Source organism: Camelus ferus, chromosome 21, assembly GCF_009834535.1.
Source record: "Camelus ferus isolate YT-003-E chromosome 21, BCGSAC_Cfer_1.0, whole genome shotgun sequence".
NCBI lineage: Eukaryota > Metazoa > Chordata > Mammalia > Artiodactyla > Camelidae > Camelus > Camelus ferus.
The window spans coordinates 9,527,172-9,547,747 of NC_045716.1; the positions used below are offsets into that span (position 1 = coordinate 9,527,172).

Below are 20,576 nucleotides of genomic sequence, written 5' to 3' on the forward strand. Positions count from 1 at the left end.
TATTTTCTTCAGCATTCACTTGGCAGCTAGTCTCAAAGTATTACATGTTTTATGAAGTTACAGTTATGATATTCTTCTTGTATTGTTTATATTATTTTGCCTTCACTGTAGGTATCTTTATCTGTTCAAATAGACTTTTTGATGTCTATCTTGCTATTGTCTATGTTTTACATTTATAATTAAGATCTCATTATAGATGCTCAATGAAAATGTATTGTATGGATAATTAGTGATTGAGTGAATGACAGACATATCAAAACATGTAAGAGACAGAGACTTACTCATCCAGAGGAGGAAACAGCCAAGTATAGTCTACACAAATGAGAGAGCGAAGCAAGATATTGTTCTGTTACAGCGCACATAAGTAGTCAAGAGTTTCCTCCAGCTGGAGCAAGTGTTAGGAAATCTAGCTATGTTCTGATACCACCTTCACACAGATTAAAGTTTTGAGTAAAGAAGACATCTAGGATCAAGCAGTGTATCCTCATTAGCATCTTATTTGAGAGGAAACGTGGCCAAAAAATGAGCCAGACTGTGGCGTGAACTTCTGATGTGGATGCTCCAGGAAGGACTCCATATTGTCAGGGAAACTGGAAGAGATGACACTGAAAATCCTTTTGTACTTCCTTTTATGATGGCATGGGTAAATGAAAGTCATTGTCAATCTAAATATAATGACTAAGTCTGTACTTTCACTTAGAAGTTAAGTTGGTGCTGAAAGCTCAGGTCTAGGACGTGGGGTTGTAACTCAAATGCCTCCCAGATTCAACCCAGTAAATACAGTGAATGCTTTTAGTCAACCTGTACCCATCCTTTCAACTCTTGGATGGAATAATAAATGTTCAGCATGTAAACTTGAATTATCTTTCCTTGCTTTTCACATACTGTTCAATGACCATCCCCTCTCCCAATATCACCTATGCTTTACTTGCAGAATTTGACTCATTTTTTGAGATTCATATAAAATATATCCTTCCATATGAAATCTAACTTGATCTCTTATGAAAGTTAGGGCTTTGTCTATTCTACTCCCACAATGCTTTTTTTTTTTTCCCTTAAATACTCAACGCATTGTATTTTAGTGTATTTATCTGCCCCACAGAATTATAAGCTCATCAGCTTTCAGGGTTGGTTTTATTTAGTACTAGACCTACAGTACTTGCTCCATTATTTGAGTGAATAAAAAGTACAAAGTAAAATTTGAAACACAGAATCAAAAATAATAGACAATCAGTACCAGAATTAATACCCTCTGTTTTCCACCGACTGGATTAGGTACTGAGAAAAGGCAAATACAACATGGAACAGGCAGGCATCCAGGAGCTCGTGTTCCAGTGGGGAAAAGAGAGAAGTAAGTGAAGACATGCAATATTGTTGGAGGGAGGAAGATGGAGATGGGTGGGGTGCTGTGGGAGCCCAGAGGACTGGTGCTTTGAGTCAGAATGGGGAATAGGAGACAGATGTTTATGTGGATTTATTAAGTTCAGCTAATCAGTCACGTGGTGAAGGGGAAGAGGTGGACGGCATTCAAGACAGAGGAAACAGAGGCCCTGGAGTCCTCTGTCTTACTAAAAACATGGCCATGTGATCTGACGTGGAGGTTCCTAGCAGTGGGAGCAAGCACCGCCAGGTTGACCGTAGCCCTGGCACTTCTGCGGGGTGCACCACCGAGGGAGAAAAAAGGGAGATGAGAGTGTGAGAGAACAGCTGGAGGGAGTAAGCCCAAGTTCAGCTATAAGGGGGAACCCTATATTTCTGTCTGACTGGGAGGAAGTAAGAAGATACAATCGGATCGCAAGTGAACTCACACTCTACCTGGATGTACAAAGAAAACTAGCTTCTTCATTGTCTGTTACATGTGTGATCTTTATGATCTCCTCACATTCCCTCTGGAGGGGAAGGCAGAGACTTCCAGCTTCCTCTTTCTTGCATCACAGGCTCTTCTAGTTTGAACAGTGTATTTTCAATGGCTCAGTTTTTTTGGACAAATGCTTTTCAAATTTCCCCTCCCCATCTCTCCTCCTGCCTCCCCTACCACCTTGCTTTTTTCCCAAGGGTAACCTCATGGCAACAGGGGAGACAAACGATTGGAACTCATGTTACATTCTCTAGAACCTCTGAGCGCTTCCGGACACTGTCCAGGGGCAGCCACTCAGATATGCTCCCTGGACTGGCGATCTTACAGGTGCAGCTGGTTTCATTTGACCTTTTGGAGGACATGCAAATACCTGTGACTAGAATCTACAGTCTAGGGAAATCATATGATATTTTAAATGTAGTAACCACCTCCTTCAGATCCTGGGTCTTAGTTAGTATGCTGCTCCTATCAACACCTCAGCTTCTGGTCATATGCTGAGTACCATGCACAGGCCTTGGGGAAAAAGGAAAGATACTTTAGAACAATCTTTCTGGACACTCTCCCCCAGGATCTTCACCAATATGCATTTGGATCTTCCCACTGGGTCCCTTTCCTTGGGGTTCATCCTGAGTGGGGGAAATGAAATGAAAGATCTATCCATAGTACTTAGTCAACTCTCTTCTCTTTCCCATAATCCATCAGGGCAGAAGGGGCTACTGATCAACTTCTCTTTCCTGGCATAGACTTCCCTTATCTAATACCCTCCATCTTCCTTCTCAATGGAAGGTGTATTTCTATATTGTGGGTGAAACTATAATTTGAAAAGAAACTCTAAACTCTGAATTGGCCAGGTCTGGCTCTTGATAAAGGGACAAGGGAACACTGGTTTAACATCCCCACATGTTATTCTAATTATAAGGGCACAGCCATGATTTTTTTAAAAAAAGTAACACTTAAAGTAGAGAAGTGTTCAGGAACGGCGGAGCAAGAAGTCAGTGAAAAACCTTTTCTCACAAAGACAGAAAATGCTGCCAAAACAACTAAAACAAATCATTTGAGAACTTTAGAAATGAACCAAAAACCACAGAATAAACTGAAAATTGTTCACACAAGAGAAACTAAATCTCTGTAAGACAGAGGTATCTATGTCACTTTTAACAGGGGCTATTGGCATTCCCCTTTCCTCTCCAGCCCAGCAGTGTAGTCATGAAAAGCCAGCAGTCGTGCAGCCAGTGGAGAGGACTGATCACTTATGCAACTTGATTAAAAGCCCCATCTATATAGTACAGCTGACATTTTGTCTGTATTTGCAGCTACCTGGAAAGCTTTCATTCCCAGGGTGTTGGGGCTGTTTGTTTCGACTCAGAGCTAGCTCAACAACAACAAGAAGGTCCTATCCCCAGGATGTTCCCTAAAATAATAGTTACCTGCTGGTAGCATCGTAGCTGTTGGTCCAAGGTTGTGATTTCAGTTGAGGCAAAAAAGAGCATGACCAAAAGTTTAAAGGAAGTCCTGGAGCTACGCAACTAGAACTAAAGAACTTCAGAAGGTTCTGACATATTTTGGGGGGATCTCAAAGGCAGTGTGTATGTGCAGGACTCGACCTGGGGAAGGAGAAGGCTCCTGTCACTCCAGCCCACGCTGGGCTGATGCTGAAGTTCTGCAGAAGCAAGAAGTGAAAGCTGACTGCTTCATAAATTGCCTGAAGTTTGAAGGTATGCCTTCACACACAGATCCTTTTGGCAAGGGGCGAAAGGCACACAGACAAAGCATGTAAGGAAAGCTTCTGATAGATCACTAGCTGGCCACTAAATAACAGTGACTCAAGGATGACTCATAGGAACCCAGATTAAAAAGAAAAGCAAGAACTTTAAAAAAAATTGTAGGAGAGAACTCAGTGGCCATATGTAGCAGAATATCAGCAACAAGACACAACTTTGGAGGAGAGGGTGATCTGATACCATAGTATAATATACTATGATAGTATACATAATATAGTATGATAATATACATAGATAGTATACTATCTGAAGCATTCAGTTTCCAAAAATTATGAGACATGCAAAGAAAAAGAAAAATATGACACATACCCAGAAAAAAAAAAGGGAGGGGGGAGCCAAGGAAAATATCCCTGAGGAGGAACTGATGGTGATCTTAGTAACCAGACTTTAAACTATTATAAATATGTTAAAACAACAAATGAACGAAAGGAAAGCATTACAATGACATCTTACAAATTAGACAATATCAATAAAGAGAAAGAAATACTTTTTAAAAAACTCAGCAGACATTCTGGCGTTGAGAAGTATAATCACTAAAATAAGGAAAGTTTACTAGAGGTGCTCAAAACAAATTTGAACTCACAGAAGACACAGCTAACTGGAAGATAGGCAAATTGAAATTATCCCATCCTAGAAACAGGAAAAGAAAAGAATGAAGGAAAAGAAACAGAACCTCAGAGACCTGTGGATACTATCAAGCATAGGAACATATGCAAAACGATTATTTCAGAAGGAAAGAAGAGATAAAGGGGCAGAAAGAATATGTGAAGAAATAATGGCCCCAAACTTCCCAACTTGATGAAAGGCATTAATCTACACAACCTAGAAGCTCAGTGAACTGTAAGATAAACTCAAAACAATCTGCACAAAGACACATCATAATGAAACTTTAGAAAGCCAAAGCCAAAGAATCCTGAAAGCAGCCAGAGAGGTGACATCATATACAAAAGATCCTCACTAGAAACCATGGAGGCCAGAAGATAGATGACACAAAGTACTGAAGAAGGAGACTGACAACCAAGAATTCTATGTCCAGCAAAACTATCCTTCAAAAATGAAAAAAAAAACAAAAAATGAAGATAGTCCCATATAAACAAACTCTGAGACAATTTATCACTAGCAGAGTTACTTAATAAGAAACACCAAAGGAAGCTTTTCAGGCTGAAATAAAAGAATACTAGATGGTAACTCAAACCACACAAAGAATAGCACTGGAAAAGGGAAGTACATGGCTAAAGATAAGACAGTATAAGCGTATTTTTGTTTCTAACTCTTTTCCTCTTTTATATGATTTAAAAGACAACTACATAAAGCAAGTAAGTATAAAATGGTTGTACTTGGAATGAATAAATATATAATTTGTATGAAAATGATAACACAAAGAAAGGGGGAAAGAACAGAGGCATACTGGAGCAAAGGTTTTTATATACAATTGAAATAAAGTTAGTATTAACTTGAACTAAGGCACCCACTACTAAAATAACTTAAAAATATAATTACAGAAATGATGAGAGAATCAAATTAGTATAGTAGAATACGTATTATATTCTTTTGTGTTACAGGAGAGGGGCTCAGGGTTTTTGTGGGAAAAAGAGAGGAAGATGAGTTAAGTTGTTTTTAAAAAGAGTTAAGCAGTGTAAGATGAGGTAATTGATCAGGTGAAATCTTCATTGGTTAAAGATGAGGTAAAGCTAGCTTTGTACCTCAGTGATTGGTCAGATGGAGCAGTCACTACTTAAAAAAAGTTCATTTTTATCAGTCCTTTCTTGTTCTTGCTGACTCCTTGTAGCATTGGTGGTTTGGCTTTGTTCAGAGTTTCAGAAAACAGGCTGTGCATAGAGCTCCAGCTCTGTTTTTAATGGCTCCACTCATGTTCTCTCTCACAATGAAATGTCCAGAGTAGGCAAATCCACAGTGGCGGAAAGTAGATGTGTGGTTGTTGTGGGCTGAGGAAAGGGGGAGGGATTGCCAGTGGGCATGGAGCTTTTGTTGGGTGATATGAAAATGTTGTAAAATGAGCTTTTGGTGATGCTTGCCCAATTCTGTGAGCATACTAAAAACCACAGAGCTACATAATTTAATGAGTGAATTTTATGGTATGTGAATTATATATTAATAAAGCTATTAAAGAGAAAAGAGGGGGGTGCCACAAAAAATGTGACAGGTTGTGTGGGAGGAGGCATGAAATCTCAGGCTCACCATCTCAGAGAGCATGGCTCTGGTAACCAGGTGTTTCTCGAAAGTCATTAATACATAGGCGAGTTCCCTTGCTAATATCTACTTATCTATTTAGAAGCTCAGATCTATTGAGATATTTGTTTCTAAGTACTAATTTTAAGCTATTAAATGGAATAAGTTGACTTACAGATGGTATTTCACACATCAAAGTACTTTTATGTTTGTCATTTTACTTGTCCAGAAAGACAAATATTATTAATGGTTCAAGAAAATTTTAATTTCTTCTCCATCAAAATATGTTATGATAATTACAACAAAAAGGCAAAAAATACTGATTTAGAAGGTCTTTCAGTAGTATTTTCCTCAGTGTGTGCCAAGGAATGTCACCTTTGCTAAGTGTTTGGGGGGAAAAAAAGAATTTGACAGCCAAAAATGTTCAGGCGGCTATTTATAGCATTTTTTTTTCTTAGAAATTGAATGTGCCTGAGGCTATTAAAGGCTCTGAAACGTTATTCACTCACTCAACGAATATTCATTCAATGTCTCCTAAGTGTCAGGCATTATTCTAGTCACTGGGGACACAACAGAGAACAAAGGAAAAATTCTTCATCTGATGAGGTTTCCATTCTAATATTGCCCAAAAAAGTCTACTTTAATTAAGTATCTTAATTATTTCTCAACTCATTGGATTACGGAATAATTTTTTTCCAGGAAATATCTGTTAACATTCTGCAGAATACATTTTGTTAAATAGGGGTTTACACTTCTATATACCAACCTTTTAATTGAAATGCTCTAAGACAGTTGAGGGGGAAAGTAGCATATGCAAACATCCTGAATTGTATGCAAACTGGTTTTAGTCCTTGGTGTTATCAAAAGGCAATGGGAACTGAACCTTTATCCTTAAGGAGTACGATGGGATGGCCTGATCAAATGTGAGGATGGGAAAGACAACAAAAGAGATGAGCAGTTAATATACCTGTAAACATGTTTTAGGCGACTCCATTTCCAGATCTTTTCAATTACGAAAAAGTTGAGAAAACCAAATGCAATTAATTAGGGTACTGTAGAGGAGCAGAGACATGTGTATGAGATTTAAGATACTATCTGAGAATTCTGAGTGTAAGGAATTATAAGTTCCCTCTTTTAACTGCTGGGAAACTATAAAGGAATTATAAATCCCCTCTTAAAAAATGTATCCAATGACAGCAAAGTACTAGAAATTCAAGCACAACAGTAGGTTTGACTGGATACAATTAAGGCTGGAAAGAAGATAAAAAATTATCCTCAAAGGCAATGTTAAAAGTCATAACTTTCCTATTAATTCCTATTAAGAATCCTCTTTACACTTACTCTTTTCCCTAATAAAGTTATTTTGTATAAATATGGAAACATACAGTATGTAGCATTTTGTGTCTTTCACTTAGCATAATATTTTAAAGGTTTATCCATATTTTAGCATATGTTGGAATTGCATTCCTTTTTAAGGCTGAGTAATATTCTATTGTGTGTATGTACCATATTTTGTTCATCCATGCTTCTGTTGATAGACATTTGAGTTGTTTCCAATTTTTGGCCATTGTGTATAATGCTGCCATGAAAATTGGTTTACGAAGATCTGTTTGAATACCTGCTTTCAGTTCTTTTGGGTATATATCTGGAAGTAGAATTGTTGGATAGTATGGTAGTTCTATGGTTAACTTTTTGAGGAACTGACAATCTGTTTTCTGCAGCAGCTGTACCATTTTACATTCTCACCAGTGAGGCGCAAAAGTTCCAATCCCTCCGCATCTTTGCTGTATGGTCAGGCCACCCAAGATGGCTGTTCCCTTGCTCTCTGTACGTCCCCCTGCTTGACCAGGGTCTGCTTCACCTACCCTCTACTCACCTGACTCACCTCCTTACTTACTTGCCCCAGGCCCCAGCTAATAACTGACCTAACTTTAGCCACCTTTAGCTTATCAAAGGGCCCGTGAGGGGCGTGACCCTCTGCTAGTTTCCCTGGTAACCGATTAGCAAACGTGTCGTCAATGCCCTCTATAAATGGTAACGCCCGGAGCCCGGGGAGGTGAAGTCAGCGGGCAGCCATGTTGTGCCCTCCGCTGCCGCGCACGGCCGGATGCTGCTCCAGGACCTTGCCTCGGACGGGTAAGTTCTTTTATCCTTTAGACCAGTGGTGTCTGTGTCGCAGCCTGCGGCCTCTTTTTGCTGTTGTTGTTGTTTTGAGGATGGGCAAGTACAAGGCTTGTAGGTCTGCACGGGAGCAGCCACGAGACCAAGGAAACTCCCCTGAGCTCTGAGATACTGGGAAATAAGGACAGGCGGGGAATGGAAAGTTGCGGGCGCTGTTTACTAACACGTGGGGACTGAAAGTTACAGGTGTATTCCCGGGGTGGCCGCCCGCTAGCAAGTGGGGCCCTGTGGCGGCTGTCCTTGATAAACGGGGGCCACCAAGGGAGTACGGAGGACTCACAGACACCCCGAAAGGCCGTTGCAGAGATACCGGCCACCATTACAGTGGGGAGAAACAAGTTAAGACAGTAATAAGGCAGTGGCTGCAGCTGTGGGCTGGCCTTGCTATTTACACTAAGAAAGGCCGCGGTGGCTGAGCTAACAGCAGAAGGAAAGGTTCACTTAAATGCCGGTTCATGTTCCTCTGAAACAAGCATGTGAATGTGAGTGAATAATGTATATTATTGTCTATTACTGTTATTTGCTTAAATTGGATCGACTATTTAGAAACTGAAAAAAAAAAAAAAAATCCCTGAAAAATGTCCAAGATGGGACTCTTATGACATTCTAAAACTGGTTTTTGCTTGTGCCGAGGAAATTAGCTCTCTGGAAGGAATTGATATTTCTCTTTTTGTGCCTTTGAGATGTAGATAATCTACGTGGACTTTCAGGAAATTTAATCCCTAGGAGTTAAGGGGGGAAAAAAAAGAATCCTTTTAAAATTCTATAGGAATAATTAGGTTTGGGGAATGTCTATCTAAAACAGTCTCTCCAGATTTTGGTAATTTGCTAAGCTAAGTTAAATGAAGAGAATTCACTGACTATCTGGGTTATTTCAAATAGGTTCAAACATTGGAACATTAATTGTGATGTGAGTCTGTTTACCTATCTTTGCCTTTTTAGGAGAGGCAGACAAAAGTGTGAGTTTAAATGCTGGTATGACAAACAGTTCACAATTCTTGATTTTTGTCAGAGATGATTTTTAAGGGTTAAGATTATAATCGGTCATAACTCTAGTTGTTGTAACCCAGATCTTTGTTGATTGTGTTGTAATCAGGTGTTGCCTGTTTTTAAGTTTTGTCATACGTAGACAGTTACTGTTGTGCCCTGATCCTGTTGGAAAGGTGCTTCATCTTTAAAAAGATTCATAGGAAGTAAAGGTCTCTGATAAATTACAGATGGTGCTGAACGTAAATTATAGATCATGCTGAACTGGGTAAGAAATTAAAGAATCCTAAGGGGAAACCTCACGGCTTAGTCACAGGAGAGGGATAAGTAATGTCCTGGGACCTTAGGACATTCTTAGGATGGAATCCTAAGGCAGAAGTCCTTAGGACAAACCACCCGGTGAGCAAGTCCTTGACTTCACACGGGGAAGAATTCAGGTGCGAGCCAGAGAAAAGCAAAGGCAAATTTAGAGAGAGTCGCACTTCATAGGCAGAGTGCGTACCATCTTGGAAAGTGAGAGTGGCCCCAGCCGCGGGGTCCTAGGTTTTTATGGGCTAAGTGATTTCATAGGCTAATGAGTGGGAGGAATAGTTGTGCCATTTCAGGGAAAGGTGGGGATTTCCCAGGAATTGGGGCCACTGCCCACTTTTTGGCCTTTTGTGGTCCACCTGGGAACTGTCATGGCGGAAGGGGGTGATTTTTAGTATTACAGTGAAGGTATAATGAGCTAAAAGTCAATGACTAGACTGTTCTCAAAGCCACCTTGGTTCCAGCTGGTTGTTATTACATCCCAACAGCTGTGTCTTCTCTTCATTTATCTAGCGTTTGCGTTCTGCCCCTTTCCCTCCTGTCTCAGTCCCTCCTCAGCAGAAGGGCGATGGTCCTTCTTCTGTAGGTGCTTCAGGGCTGGACAGGGGCATTGACCCTGCCTGTCAGGGAGTAAACTTCTCTGGTTGCCTGATCTGGGGGCCCCAGAGGCAGGACAGCTTCTTGCTTTAAATCAGAGGGCAGTTTGAGCTGGAATTCTTGAATAGCCATCGTTTTTTAAAAAACACCTTTATTGTGGTATGGTTCCTCTACAGTAAACTACACATATTTCAGATGTACAATGAATCTTGATAGATGTACACAACCATGAAACCACCACCACAATCAAGATAGCTAACATTTCCATAACTCCCCAAGAGGTGCAATTTTCGAATTCCCAATTTATCCCTTCCTACCTCCTTTACCTCCTGGTAACCATAAGTTTCTCTGAGTTTTTTTGTTTTGTAGATAAGTTCATGTCCTTCTTTTTTTTTTTTTTTAGGAGTCCAAATATAAGCAGTATCATATGGCATTTTTCTTTCTGGCTTACTTCACTTAGAATGACGATCTCCAGGTCCATCCATGTTGCTGCAAATGGCATTATTTTATTCTTTTTTATGGCTGAGTAGTATTCCATTCTCTGTGTGTGTGTGTGTGTGTGTGTGTGTGTGTATACATATATATACACCACATCTTTATCCAGTCATCAGTTGATAGACATTTAGGTTGTTTCCATGTCTTAGCTGTTGTTAATAGTGCTGCTGTGAACATTGGGGTGAATGTATCTTTTTGAATTAAGGTTCCTTCTAGATATATGCTCAGGAGTGGGATTGCTGGATCATATGGTAAGTCTATTTTAATTTTTTTAAGGAACTTCCATACTGTCCTCCATAGTGGCTGCACCAATTTACATTCCCACCAACAGTGTAGGAGGGTTCCTTTTTCTCCACACTCTCTCCGGCATTTATTGTTCATGGTCTTTTGAATGACGGCCATTCTGACTGGTGTGAGGTGATACTTCACTGTAGTTTTGATTTGCATTTCTCTAACAATTAGTGATGTTGAGCACCCCTTCATGTGCTTGTTGCCATTTGTATGTCTTCTTTGGAGAGATGTCTGTTTAGATCTTCTGCCCATTTTTTGATTGGCTTGCTTTTTTTTTTTATATTTAAGGTGTATTGTATATTTTGGAAATAAGTCCCTTGTCAGTTACTCCCTTGTTGGTCGCATCATTTGCAAATATTTTCTACCATGGGTAGTATGGCCATTTTAACAATATTGATTCTTCCAATCCAAGAACACAGTATATATTTCCATTTGTTTATGTCGTCTTCAGTTTCTTTCATCAGTGTCATAAAGTTTTTGGAGTACAGGCCTTTTGCCTCCTTGAGTAGGTTTATTCCTAGGTATTTTATTTTTGGTGCGATGGTAAATGGTATTGTTTCCTTAATTTCTCTCTCTGATATTTTGTCGTTACTGTGTAGAAATGCAACTGATGCTGTCTGTTAATTTTGTATCCTGCAGCTTTACCAAATTCATTGAGTTCTAGTAGTTTTCTGGTCACTTCTTAGGGTTTTCTATGTATGGTATCATGTCAACTGCAAACAGTAGTTTTACTTGTCCAGTTTGGATTCCTTTTATTTCTTCTCTGATTTCTATGGCTAGGACTTCCAAAACTATGTTGAATAAAAGTGGCGAGAGTGGGCATCTCTGTCTTGTTCCCGATCTTAAAGGAATACTTTCAGATTTTCCCCATTAAGTATGATGTTAGCTGTGGGTTTGTCATATATGACTTTTATTAAGTTGAGGTATGTTCTGTCTCTGTCCACTTTCTGGAGAGTTTTCATCATAAATGGATGTTGAATTTTATCAAAAGCTTTTTCTGCATCTTTTGAGATGATCATATCGTTTTTATTCAGTTTGTTGCTGTGGTGTATCATGTTGATTCATTTGTGGGTCTTGAAAAATCCTTGCATCCCTGGGATAAATCCCACTTGATCATGGTGTATGTTCCTTCTAATGCATTGTTGGTGTTGATTTGCTGGTATCTTATTGAGGATTTTTGCATCTATATTTAAAAGTGATATTGGTCTGTAATTTTCCTTTTTGTGATGTCTTTTGTCTGGTTTTGGTATCGGGGGATGGTAGCCTCATAGAATGAGTTGGAAAGTGTTCCTTCCTCTGCGATTTCTTGGAGTAGTTTCAGAAGGGTAAGTGTTTAACCCTTCTCTAAATGTTTGGTAGAATTCACCCGTGAAGCCGTCTGGCCCTGGACTTTTGGGAGTTTTTAAATTACTGATTCATTTGCAGTACTGGTAATTGGTCTGTTTATATTTTCTATTTCTTCCTGGTTCAGTCTTGGCAAGTTGTACCTTTCTAGGAGATTGTCCATTTCTTCTAGGTTGTCCTTTTTGTTCCCATGTAGTTGCTCATAGTAGCCTCTTATGATCCCTATATTTCTGTGGTGTCAGTTGTAATTTCTTTTTCATTTCTGATTTTATTAATTTGGGCCCTCTCCCTTTTTTTGTTTGAGTCTGGCTAAAGGTTTATCAATTTTGTTTATCTTTTCAAAGAACCAGCTTTTAGTTTCATCTTTTCTATTGTTTTTAAGTCTCTATTTCATTTATTTCTGCTCTAATCTTTATGATTTCTTTTCTTCTACTAACTTTGGGTTTTGTTTTTTCCTTCTAGCTCCTTTAGGTGTAAGGTTAGGTTGTTTACTTGAGATTTTTCTTGTTTCCTGAGGTAGGCTTGTATCATTATAAACTTCCCTCTTAGAACTGCTTTCGCTGCATCCCAGAGGTTTTGGATTGCTGTATTTTCATTTTCATTTGTCTCAAAGTATTTCTTTAGTGATCCATTGGTTGTTTAGTGGCATATTTAGCCTCCATGTGTTTTCAGTTTTTGCAGTTTTTTTTTTTCCTTGTATTTGATTTCTGACTTCATAGCATTGTGGTTGGAAAAGATGCTTGGTATGATTTCAATTTTCTTAAATTTACTGAGGCTTTACCACTTAGTTTGTGGGCCAGCATGTGGTCAGTTCTGGAGATCTGGGAATAGAAGAATTTAAGAAGGAGGCAGCCATCTGGATCCATGGAAGGGACAAGCTATGAATGCGATGTGGGAACCAGGGCCCATTAGTATATTAAAAATGATTCAGTCCAGGAGTATTCCATGCCCTCGGCTTAGATGAGATGGTGTAGTAAGAAGGTTTTACCCACTGCCTCTAGAGAGCCTGAAAATTACTAGCCCATCTTTTAGTCCAGTCCACCCCTACCCCGTAGGCACTTTGGGTCTGGGCTTCATTACAAGCAGGCAGAGTGGAGGCTTTGGTGGGAATGCAGTTTGGGTCTGGGTTCCAAAACCCTGTGCTGATCTTACCATCCAGTGGCCAGGGATTGTTCCAAAGAGGCTCACCTTACCCAGGAGGTGTAGTCGCATTGGACGAATGACTGGCTTTCTGGATAACAAAAGTAGCCATGATTAATGGAAAAGTTAATGTCACCTTTCTAAAGAGTCAAGCATAGGCAAGCTTTTGGACCTGACGGGGTTATTGCCTGTGGCACTCCTAGCTGTGCGTGTGAGTGTGAACTTTGCCATGTGCTTGAATTGGTAAAGCTCTTCTTGTATGTACCTGCTTGTACCTGTAACGGTTGTAAGCCTGGGCAGACCCCAGCGATTATATACTGTTCTTCCTGGGCGACTGTTTTGGACGTGTTTACTATGGCATTATTTTCACATTCCCCCTGAGCCGTGGCCGTCGTCAGAAACCCTACTAGGAATACCAGGGCTTTTGACATTACATTACTATATATTTTTTCAGACCCATCAGGGGCAAAAACAATGTTTACTGGGGGAGGGGGTTCTGAAAAGAGGCAGAATAAGAGCATCATAGTCAGAAACACAGGATTACTGGCCCTACCAGGGCCACATGAAGTCACTTATCTGTTTTCTTGAAGACCTTATCTAAGGTCTTCCACTGGCTCGCAGGAGTAGAGGTCCCTCTAGTTCCTGTTGGGACTTATATGATAGAGGTTCTATTCTAGACAGATGTACCCAACTAGTTAACTCCCTGTAGCTTGACAGCAGTTGGGGAATTTAGTAACACTTGATATGGTCCCATTTTGGTTGTAGCTGGTCCTCAGGGAACCGTTCCTTTTAAGTGTTTAGTAGGACAAAGTCTCTGACTGGACAGAGACCTCAGCCTTTTGTGGGGGTGGGCAGCACTTCGTTTCTGTATTCTGGGAGCGCCCATTGCACTTGGCTCAAGCTAACGATATGGGAGACCAGCTTGTGGGTTTCCTCATCAAACACGAGATCTGTAGTCACAAGGGGCCTCCCATGGGTCATTTCAAATGCGTTAAGCTTTAAAATTCCTTTTGGAGCCATCCTGGTCTGTAAAAGGGCTACAGGGAGGAGGGAGGCCCAGGTTTCTGAAGTCTCTTGGCACAGCTTAGCAAGCGTTCTTTTTAGAACATGATTTGCTTTCTCTACTTAAGGATCGGGGCCTCCAGGAAGAGCAGGGGCAGTAGTTAATACCTAGAGCTGAGAAAAGCTGTTGGGTTGCCTTGGCGGTGAAGGAAGGTCTGTTTTCACTCTGTAAGCTTTTGGGGAACCCGAATCTCGGGATTATCTCTAAGCAGAAATTCGGATACTCCTATTGCCTTTTCAGTTCTAGTAGGGAAAGCTCCCCCATAGAAAGGTGTCTATGAATACCGATAGATATTTCTGTCCCTACATTGGGGTATTTGGGTCAAATCCGTTTGACAGTCTTCCCCTGGATATGTTCTTTGATGCTGTGTGGGCCGGTTAGGGGTGAAGGTATGGGGTGGCTTCTTGGGTCGTTGCGGACACAAAGCTCATAAGCCCTGGCGATACCTCTCTATCAGTTCAGGACAGTCCCTTACTCAGGAACACCTGTACAACCAGTTTGAACAGGGAGTCCAGCCCTAAGTGGGAGGGTTTGTGGAAGTGCTTAATTATTTTCCATTGCTTGGTCCCAGGAGTGAGAAGTTTGTTATCTTTTGTCAGCCGCCCTGAACAGTCTTTTCCAGCCCCCTGTGTTGAGCCCACGAGTTCTCCAGGTGTACGGGATGGCGGTTTTGGGGAGGGGACTGTCAGGTGAGAGAGCTGAGCTGGTAGGAGTGGCTGTTCTTTGGCTGCAGTTTCAGCCGCCTTGCCAGCCAGGGCGTGTCCCCTTACGAGGGAGGCATTGCCGCGCCAGTGACCTCTGCATTGAATGACTGCAGCCTCCTTTGGAAGCTGGATCACTGTTAGGAGTTCTGGAATTTCTGCCTGGTGCTTTACGGGGGACTCTGGCTGTTAGTAGTCTGCTTTCTTTCTGTGTGGCAGCGTGGGCATGCAGCACTAGGAACCCCCACTTGGAATCAGTGTTTGTCTTGATTCCTAATCCCTTTCCTAGCTGGAGGGCTCTGGTCAAGGCAGTCAACTCGGCCTTTTGGGCGGAAGTGTGAGAGGGCGGAGCAACTGTCTGCAGGCAGACAGCGGCGGAGCTGGCCTTTCTCACCCCTTCACTATGACACTGCTACTGTTGGTAAACCTTCTGCATCGGGACTGGGTCAGGGGCTCGTCCTTGGTTGGGCCGACTGGAGTAAACGTGTTGAATAGTCTCCACACAGGAGTGAGCAAGGAACCCTTGGGGTGGGGGCTCCAGCATTAGAGCAGCTGGGTCCAGGACTTGGCAGACCTTCAGAGTTGTGTCTGGGGTATCTAGAAGGAGGGTTTGGACTTTAAGCAATCGTCCACTCATCAGCCGTTGGTGTCCTTTTGCTTCTAGGACTCCTTGTGTCTGGTGGAGTGAGGACTTCCAATGATTGTCCCAGGGTGGACTGATTGGCCTCATCTACTAACAGAGCAGTGGCAGCCACTGCCCTGAGACATCCTGGCCATCCAGTGGCCACCTCACCAAGTTATTCTAAGAAATAAACTATTGCTCTAGGGAGGTCCCTGAGGTTTTGGCTGAGGACACCCAGAGCTACCCCTTGTCTCTCAGCTATGTAGAGGGTAAAGGGTTCTTCTAAGTTCCCGAGATCCAATGCAGGCATGGTTCCTGATTTTTGTTTTGGAGCTAGAAATGCCTGTTGGCAATTTTCATCCCAGTTGAGGGGTTTGTGGTCACCTCCTTTTAGGTTCTCACAGAGAGGCTTTACTACGAGCTGATTCCAGTTATCCAGATCCTTCACAATCCTGCCAGCCCCAGAAAGGTGCCCCTTAGTCTGGGAGTTGAAGGGTTATAGCCTCCTTTTGGCCCTGGGTTAGAGTCCTTGTCCTGGGGTGAACACATATCCTGGGTGATTAACCTGTTGGGTAGAAATCTGGGCCTTTGAGGAGAAACTCAATATCCTTGTTCCCCTAGGAAGTTGAGGACCTTAATTGTGTTTTTTTATCTGTGTTCTCCCTAATGGGACTGGAAATTAGGAGGTTGTCCAGATACAATAGGAGAGACCAAGTAACCAACTCTAATTCTTTGTCCCTTTGCTAATGCTTTCCCAAACAGGCGGGGGCTGTCCCTGAAGCCTCGGGGCAGCACAGTCCGGGTTAGCTGGGAACTGTAATGAGTGTCTGGATCTGTCCACTCAAAGGCAAAGAGATACTGAGTCTTGTTGCAGGGGAATGCAGAAGATGGCGATCTTAGGTCTAACCCTGTGAACTATTTTGCATTTTCCAGAACTTGTGTCCGTATGGTGCATGGATTAGGGACTGTCAGGTGAACTGGAATCACTACCTCATTGGGTCCTTGAACAAATGGGTATTGCCCTTGGGTCTTGAACAAACTGGTATTCTCCTTTGTTTTTTTATGGGCAGAATTGGGGTATTACATGGAGATAGGCAGGGTCCTAACAGCCCATGTTTCAAGAACTTGGTTATTAAAGGCTGGATAACTCGTTGGGCCTCAAGGGATACTGTTTTTTTGTTTTTTCTTTTTTCCCGTGGGTAATCAGCTTTGGGTTTCAGTGAAATCTGTACTGGGGACATGTCAGTAGCTCTGCCAGGAACCTCAGTGTCCCAGACAGAGGGATTTACTTGAGAAACAGCATGAGCTGGAAGGGAGCCATCCTCTGAGTGTGACTTAGGCACACAATTGTTTCTTCTGGTGGGTGCCTTCTGTGAGGGGGTTTCTAAATTGAACCATTGTCTGGAATTTAGTGAGCAAATCCCTTCCCAACAAGGGGCTGGAGCTTGGGCAGGAACTGGTGTGCAAAGATAAAACTTCCTAGTAAGCAGCCGGGAGTGGGTGTGGGGTGTGGGGAGTGGGGTGAATCACTTGGCTTTGGGCTGTCTACTGATGCTTGTTACTACTGTACAGGACTGGGAGGACAAGGGTCTAGGAAAATCAGTTAGCACAGTGTAGACAGCCCCCATATTTAATAAAATAAAATTTCCTATCTGCCATGTCAAGGCTCCTCTGGAGAAATGATCAGGGATCCTTTGGGAGCCAGGGAGGGTCCCGGGCCCCGTCAGTCCTCAGTCCTCTCTGCCATCATTGGTTTGGGAGCCCCAAACCCCTTTCAGGACTGGGGGCAGTCCTGCTTCCAGTGGCCCTCTCGTTAGCATCTTGGCCAGGGGCTCGGTGGACTTTTTCCATACAGGGGGCATTTGTCCTTCCAGTGGCTCTCCTGGCTCCATTTAAAACCAATCCCTTCTTGGCAGGACAGTGGCTCTGATCCACATTTTCTAGATCCTGCCCCTACCATGGACTTTCACAAGGGGGACAACCCTGAGGTGGTGCAGGGGCTAGGGTGCCACCAGTAATGGTGCCTTTCATTGTTGTCCCTGAATCCTTTTTGCTCCCTAACTCTATCTCTATTGTTAAATACTCCAAAAGCCAAGTCCATGAGCTGATTCATGGGGTCTTGGGGGCCCATAGCTACCTTGTGTATTTTTCCCCTAATGCCTGGAGCAGATTGAGCAATAAAATGGGTGTTTGCTAGGACTTGCCCTTCAGGGGTGTTGGGATTAATATTGGTAATTTCTAAAGGCTTCCACCAGGCAGCCCTGAAAGAGGGCCGGATTCTCATCTTTTCCCTGTCTTACTTCTGACTTTGTCATAATTAAGGGGCTAACAACATATCTTTTCATTCCTTCTATGAGGCAAGCTATGAAGTGGTTCTTTGCCCTCCACCTCCCTGTTGGTAGTCCCAGTGTGGACTTGGCTGGGGATTGTATCCCCTTTAGTAAGGTAGATTATACGTCCTTGATTTTGGGCTTCCAGTTCATCGTCATATGCCTGGGCTGCACCAAGGATCGGGCTTTTTTCTTCAAAGGTGCAGCAGGTAGAAAGAAAGCAGGTAGGTTCTTCCCCCCGCCCACACGTAAGTTCATAGGACATTGTCAGCTTGGTGAATTCCTCTACGAACCAACTGGGGTCCTTGGAAAAATGTCCAAATTTCTCTTTGCAAGTAGCAAGGTCAGCCATAGGAAAAGGCATGAGGACTCTGTTCTCCATCACCAGCTGGCACTTCCCTTAAGGGACAGAGTTTGGAACTAGGAGGCTGGTAGGTAGCCCTGCTTCGTGGTGTACGGGCAGGACTCACCTCCGGTAATGGAGGATACAGGACAGGGCTAGAGGGATAAAATGGTGGAATTTCCAGCAGCTAAGATGGTACACCAGGGGTCAATGGCCCAGAAAACCATCCCTCTAGAATTGGGGGAGGGCAGGAGTTCTCAGTGGAATTCAGAGATCGTGAAGGGATCGTGTAAACATCAGGCTCCTATGGGGAAGAAGGCAGTGTGGAGGGGTGTGAGCCAGGCATGCCCAGCAGGGCTTCTTAGATCTGGATGTTGGAACAGTGTCCTGAACACTTGGAGGTATGGGACTTCCTCTCATTTACCTTCCCTTTTACAAAATAGATCCAGCTGCATGATGGTATTGTAATTCAGTGACACACTTTCTGGCCAGATTTCTTGGTCCCTTAGGGACCATGCGGTATTGGAAAAGAAAATTAATTTCTTTATTCTTAAGCCATCTTGTCTAAATTTACCCCAGTTAACTAATATGCCTCCTAACGGAGAATTCTTTGGGGTGCTTGAAGTCTCCCCCAGTTTTGGTTAGAGTGTCGTGACGAGACAGGGGTCTGACAGTTCCTGGCCAGATGGTAGTAATCTGTCCTGGTGCTCTCCCAGTGTCCCTGATAGCCCAACGTCCTCAGAAGGGAGTGCACTGGGGACTTCAGTGGATGGACCCCTTCCAGGGGATGTTGCAGAATCAAATTCTGATGGCAGTTAAAGAGACAGTATAAATGGCCCAATCTGTGATAGCCCCTGACTCCAGCGTAGGGAATTCAACAGAAGAGGTGTTTAAGCAGGGAAAACTGGGCTTGTGGCTGCCTGGCCTTAAAGGGTTGGTTTGGCAAAGTGCAACAGTGAGATCCCTGTGGGCACCTGAGGCCTGCCTGTTCTGCAAGCCTGAGGAGGCCCCCGGGTTAACTAACGAGAGGAACAAGAGCCAGCGGGAGAAACAGTGACCAGAGTGAACCCTTCAGAGAGGGAGGGAGGACACCTAGGCTGTGAATTGGCTAAGGGAATAATCTTTTGTCACCCTGCAAAAGAAGAGAAGTAGATAGAGTCGAAGGGTCAGGCTGGAGCACCAGCAGGCCATGTGATGACAGTAATACAGGAGAAAGCTCCCTCCAGGATGTGACCCTTACTTACAGTGTCAGATCAGAAAACCAAAGGGGTGAAAATGAGCTGAGGGGAGGCTAAAGAGGGATACCTCCCCACAGTATGAGACAGAGGCAATATCCACCCTGTTGGGCAAGGGGGCTCAGGGACCTGAGACAGTCTAAGAAGTTAGGAGGGGTTGAGAGGAGGAGGAGAAGGGGAAAACCCAGGGTGATGGATCATGTGAATCTGAGCTAGATTAGGAAATGAAAGTCCATAACACCTGAGAGAGGGAAGTGCCCGTGACTTCTGCTCAGGGGAGCAATGAGGCCGTGAGCCCTGAGAGCAGCACTGGACGGGGGCCGAACTACAGATCTAGCAGAGGGCTCCCATTTGTGCCCCCTGATGGGGTCCTGGAATTGGACTGAGACTGGGAATGAGTAGGAAGGGGGAATCGGGCTCAAGGAGCCACAGAGGGGAAACTCACCGGACCAAGTTGCAGGTTACCTGCTGTCGCCTTAATTTGGAAGTCTGGGTGGTTGTCTCATGGACCTTCGCGGGTCCAAAGAGAGTGATGTAACCAGAAGGTGAGAGAGAGCCAGCAGAGAAAAGCCAGCCTCAGGCTTGTCAGGCTCCTTCGTGGCTGGAGAGCTGGTCTCTGCCAGATCCTGTGGACAGCATCACCTGTCACCTAAGGGGCTGCTTGGTCTTTATGGCTCAGGACCCTCCATCCCAGCCACCCTCCATGGAGGAGGGGAGCCACAGCCTGACAGGTGGATTAAGATTATGCCCTTTGATGTCGCTGCTCCTCGTCGCCACAAAAGATGTTGCAGGAGATGGAAATGTCAAGTCCTGGGACCTGCAAGAATGTGTAGGATGAACTGCCAGGTGAGGGTTCCTGACTTCTCACAGGAAAGGATTCAGGTGCGAGCCAGAGAAAAGCAAAGGCAAGTTTGGAGAGAGACACACTCCATAGTCAGAATGCGTACCATCTTGGAAAGTGAGAGTGGCCCCAGGCGCGGGGTCCTAGGTTTTTATGGGCTAAGTGATTTCATAGGCTAATGAGTGGGAGGAACAGTTGTGCCATTTCAGGGAAGGGTGGGGATTTCCCAGGAATTGGGGCCACTGCCCACTTTTTGGCCTTTTGTGGT

At 43.3% G+C, this 20,576-nt stretch overlaps 1 protein-coding gene and 1 long non-coding RNA gene across 2 annotated transcripts in view; one reads left to right on the plus strand and one right to left on the minus strand.

Annotated features, from left to right (window-relative positions):
• The window catches only part of LOC106730010, a 357,525-nt gene that overhangs the window by 12,387 nt on the left and 324,562 nt on the right, over nucleotides 1–20,576 (minus strand). The window contains exon 11 of the long non-coding RNA XR_004313870.1: nucleotides 19,913–20,284. This is a non-coding gene — a long non-coding RNA (uncharacterized LOC106730010). The remainder of the gene's footprint in view (nucleotides 1–19,912; nucleotides 20,285–20,576) is intronic.
• TNFSF18 (TNF superfamily member 18) overlaps nucleotides 7,948–20,576 on the plus strand; it is a 61,285-nt gene continuing 48,656 nt past the window's right edge. The window contains exon 1 of the mRNA XM_032463715.1: nucleotides 7,948–7,965. The gene's annotated coding sequence lies outside the window, so the exon portion shown is untranslated. The remainder of the gene's footprint in view (nucleotides 7,966–20,576) is intronic.